At 45.0% G+C, this 5194-nt stretch overlaps 1 non-coding gene across 1 annotated transcript; it reads left to right on the top strand.

The window, feature by feature from the left end:
* The first annotated feature begins 2495 nt into the window (after positions 1–2495).
* LOC126005146 (small nucleolar RNA SNORA51) lies at positions 2496–2628 on the top strand. Its single transcript, XR_007494320.1, has one exon. It is a non-coding gene; the product is annotated as a small nucleolar RNA SNORA51 (small nucleolar RNA).
* The last annotated feature ends 2566 nt before the right edge of the window (positions 2629–5194 follow it).

The raw sequence follows: 5194 nt of genomic DNA, 5'->3' as shown, positions 1-5194 counted from the left end.
GAAATATAGGTTACTCAAAAAATGTGCTCAGTTCCAAGAGTGTGCTTGCTTCTTCTTGACTTCATGGACATAAAATATCAGGGAGTGGGACTAGAGTGACAGTACGGCAGCGAGAGCATTTGCTTGCATGTGGCTGATTCAAGTTTCATCCCTGGTATATGGTGCCCTGAACACCTCCAGGGGTAATTCCTAAATGCAGAGTCAGGAGTAAGCTTTGAGCACTGCTAGGTGTGGCAAAAAAAAATTTTTTTAACAACAACCAGGGAGTGGGGCAGTCATCCCACTGTGAGAAAGGGCTTTGCTTCCTGCAGTTCTCTATCACACACCTCATGTACACCCCACTGAGAAAAGTTATTCTTTTTTGGGTTGGTTTTAGCCACATGAAGTAGTGCCCTGGAGTTATTCCTAGCTCTGTACTCAGGAGTGACTGGTGATACTCAAGAGATCTCCTGTGGTGCTGGGGATTGACCCAGGGTTAGCTGCATGCAAGGCAAGTGCTTAACTCTGATACCATCTCTTCTGCCCTCTGGAAAAGCTTTCTATCACTCCTTCCCCAGCACTACCACTTTACAAACCCCTGCACTGTATATGATCCTGCTTTCATCCCCTTCAAACTCTTCCACAATGGATTTTTTGCTAGTTTCCTCTTAGGAAGGAGAAAAGCAAGGTTTCAAAACTAGATAAGTACTTCAAGAACTAGTTCAAGACAGAAACACACACCCCAAAGCTGACACTCTGCTGCCCTACTGTTTCCATCAAGAAAAATAGCAAGAACTGGAAAGATAAAGAGTGAAAATACTTCAAGAGAAGGGTCTGGGTGTGTGGAAAGCACGGACGGGAACAAATGTTTGTTGGGTTTTGTTGTTCTTCTTTTCTGGTTTGTGGTTTTGGATCATTCAAGGTGGTGCTCAGGACTTACTCCTGGCTCTGCACTCAGGGATCATTCCTGGCAGACTCAAGGACATTTGGGATGCTGAGAACCAAACTGGGGTTGGCCTATGTAAAGCAAGAACCCTCCCCACTGTCCTTTCCCTCCATGTCCTAGGTCACATCTTCGTACTTCATGTTCAAAGCAGTAATAAATGCAGTGTCTAGAAGGAAAGCCATAGTCCCCACTGTTAGAAGAAGGGACAAGATAGATCTATACTTACAGCAGTAGATATTCAATCCTTCAAAGGGGGAACTAAATCATATAGAACTGACATGCATGCTTTGCACAGGCCAGACTCAGATGAGGTTCCAGCACCATGTGTTACCTCATGTATCACCAGACACAGCACTGGAGGCCTCAAGCACCACAAATTCTGAGTGCAGAGCAGCTCTGCATCTTTGGATTCCTGCTTGAACCTTCTGGTGTGTGGTCAAGAACTTCTCGGAAGGGCCACTAGGTGTCCTGAGCAACCCCCTAACCTCCATATCTGAAAAGAAAAATAAGCCTAAGGACACAAGCAATAGCCCAGAATATCCAGTTCTGATGGTGTTGTTGGGAGGACTCAAGGAATACAGAGCCTTGTCCAGGACGCTGACCATTCTTTGGAACTAGGGAATAGGGATGTCTGTACAACCTTGTAAAGGGACCGAAGGTCACTGATGTGTCTGCATTAAGATGGTTAAGGAGGGAGATGCAAATCAAAACAACTATGAGGTACCATCTCATGTCACAGAGATTGGCACACATCAGAAAGAATGAGAACAAGCAGTGCTGGCGGGGATGTGGAGAGAAACTCTTATTCACTGCTAGTGGGAATGCCATCTAGTCCAACCTTTGTGGAAATCGATATGGAGATTTCTCCAAAAGCTGGAAGTTGAGCTCCCATACGATCCAGCTATATCACTCCTAGGGATATATCTTAGGAACACAAAAATACAATACAAGAATTCCTTTCTCACACCTATATTCATTGCAGCATTTTTTTACAATAGCCAGACTCTGGAAACAGCCTAGATGCCCCTCAGTAGATGAATAGCTAAAGAAATTATGGTACATACAATGAAATATTATGCAGTTGTCAGAAGAGATGAAGTCATGAAATTTTCCTATACATGGATGTATATGGAATCTATTATGCTGAGTAAAATAAGTCAGAGGGAGAGAAACAAACACAGAATGGTCTCTCTCATCTATAAGTTTTGAGAAAAAATGAAAAAAAATTGTGTAATAATTCTCAGAGACAAAATGGAGGAGGACTGGAGGGTCCAGCTCCCAACATGAAGCTCACCACAGGCATTGTTTAGTGCAATCACAGAAATAATTACACTGTGAACTATCATAACAAAATGTGACTGAATGAGGGAAGTAGAAAGCCTGTCTAGAGTACAGGCCGGTGTGGGATGGGGAGGAAGGACACTTTGGATATTGGTGATGGGAATGTTGCACTGGTGAAGATATATATATATATATATATATATATATATATATATATATATATATATATATATATATATATATATCAAAAAGAAAAATCAAAAAAAAAAGAAAAGGAAAGAAAAGATAAGGCCTCCCAATGCTTACCACAGGCTGTGTTCTTTACACTGACGGCATAGAAAAAGGAGGTACAGTAAATGCACCCCTTATATACCTCAACTCGGGCCCTTTGCCTGGTCTGTATTGTGAATGGGAAGACAAAAAAAAGATGGTTAAGGAGTAAGTTTTTCTTGACTTAAAATAGCACAAGGTTTGCCTTGCATGCAGTCAATCCAGATTTGATATCCAGCATCCCATATGTCCCTTGAGCCTGACAGGGTGATTTCTGAGCACAGAGCCAATAGTAACTTCTTAACGCAGTTGTGTGGCCTCCAAACCAAAAAATAAAATCTAAAATATGATCCCCAGGACCCACGTGCAACCCCAACATTCTTAAATCGTCACTACAGAAAACAACCTGAGGCTCAGAGTTTCCAGAATCTTTTGCTCCATAGAGTAAGGCTTGGAAAAGACCAGGGGGCAAGAAATGCTTTGGATGAGGGGGACAGAAAACAGCCCCAAGTTTCTATGGGGGTTTAGGAAAAGACTGGATGAATAAATAGACTGAACAGCTGCCAGCAACTCACACGCTGTATACCATCAAACATTCACTAAACACGATGGAAGAGAAAACTTCAGGCAATAGACAATTCATCCCAGTTTAGAGACCAATTAGATCCATCGGGAGGTTCATCACCAGTTCAGATTCCAAAATCTTACTATGGCTGTAGAATTCCCAGTATGTGCCACTATTTTTGTTTATTCATTTTTGTTTGGGGGCCATGACTGGTAGTGCTCAAGGGTTACTTTCAGCTCAGTGCTCAGAGTGTTTGGGGTCCATGTGATATTGGAGATCCAACACAGCCCTCCTAAACACAAAGCATATGTTCAGCCCTTTACACTATCCCCCTGATCCAATATATACCTTCATCAAGACAGTGCATCCAACTCTTCTTATACAATATGTTCCTTAGAACACTGCCAGGAGCGAGGCAATGCCAGGAGCTATGGGTTATCTCTAAGAACTGATGAATATGGTTCCCACCCACCCCCAAAGAAGACTGCCCACTAATTCATGTGCTCTGTGGTTTACAGTGCTGGGCAGAGACACAGAGCTGACTTAGTGGCAGAAACTTTAGCAGAGCCAGCTGTGGAGCAGAACAGAGATGCCCAGCCTAAAGCCCAGGTGCCCAGGTCACTTTAGGAAGCTATCTATTGTTCTTGCTGCTATTCTGAGCCTCTCCTGCTATTTGCACCCCACCTGTGGGGACCTTATCCAACCACTGTGGCAGCCACCAGTCCTGGCAGTTGTCAGAAAAACCTTATGGGCCCTGGCACTGTGAAGGTCTGGTCCCTGTACACTGGCAGGTCCTGTCACTGTCAGGCCTCCTTGACACATAGCCCTCCTGTGTCTGGGTCCCCAGATGAGTCACCCTCATTCTCCCCACAGTTAAGTGTCCAGAAAGCACCTGCAAGTCAGTGTCCTCTGGATGGCAGCCAGAAGAGCCACACATGGTCATGTGGGCTTGAGTATGTGTGCGCCCTGGGGAACCAGGGTGCTGTGGTCACTTGTTGGTTCCTAGGGACCCTGCAGAACTATGGAGCCTGATGACAGAGGGGGTAGGGATGGGGGGTGGGGTGATCTTAGATTTGGGTTAGAGTTGGTATAGATTAGATATGAGGTTGGGGTTGAACTTGGTTTGGAGTTGGTATGAGGTTCCAGCTGGAATTGGGCTTGGGTTGTTGTTGACCAGAATTACAATTAAGGTTGGGTTTGTAAATGGCCTAGAGTTAGGGTTAATGTTAGGGGTGGGAATTGGGTTGAGGTTAGAGTTGGCATTCAGGTTGAGTTTAGTTAGGATTAGGATTAGGGTTAGGGTTGGGTCTGGGAATGGAGTTGGAATTCAGGTTGAGATTAGGGTTAGGATTGAAGTTAGTGTTGTGGAGGGGCTGAGCTAGGCTGAGATGGGTTTAGGGTTAGAATTCATGTTAAGGTTGGAGAAGAGGCTCAGGTTGGGGTTGGGATTAAAGTTGGGGTTGGGGCTAGGTTAAGGTTAAGGCTAGGTTGAGGTTGAATTTCCGAGATCCTGGTTCCCTGAGACTCTCCATCTCTCTATGACTCTATCCTCTTTACAGTCCACAGGGTAAATGTTCCCACTGAGAGGATCCCTGTAGTGTGGTCCTGGATCCATACCCAATGGTGCTCTGCAGATATAAGAGAGATTAAGCTGAAGCACAGAGCCCTGGTGGGGGCATGCAAGGCTCTGGAAGGGGGCAGAGCTGCAGGGATAACTGGTCTATATGACCCGAAATATAGTCACACCCAAGAGTCGGACTTAAGGGCCCATGGATATCATGGAGAACACAGGGCCTTCTAGGGTCTAGGGATGTGGCTTGTGGCTATGCATCTGCCTTGCCTCCTGAGGTTACATGTTCAGTGCCCTCAGGCACTCTGAATGATCATGGACACTACCATTAGGGATCCCAGAAACATTATCAAAAGTGTACCATCTCTAGTACATGGCAGCCCACTGTGGAATGAACATGGCTGCTGAGTCCACAAGTTCCACAATCAGTTGTAATCACAACAGCAGCAAATGGGAGAAGGAGCAGGACTTAAATCAAAAAATACTAATAAAACTTAACATGCCATGGTGGGGGCTAGCCTTCAGGTTAGAGTGATAGTACAGTGGGTAGAGCACCTGCCTTGTAGGCAGCTGACCCAAGTTC

The sequence above is a fragment of the Suncus etruscus genome, chromosome 3 (assembly GCF_024139225.1).
Source record: "Suncus etruscus isolate mSunEtr1 chromosome 3, mSunEtr1.pri.cur, whole genome shotgun sequence".
Classification (NCBI taxonomy): domain Eukaryota; kingdom Metazoa; phylum Chordata; class Mammalia; order Eulipotyphla; family Soricidae; genus Suncus; species Suncus etruscus.
Note: the sequence above shows the minus strand (reverse complement) of the source record. Positions and strands in the feature narration are given on the sequence as shown.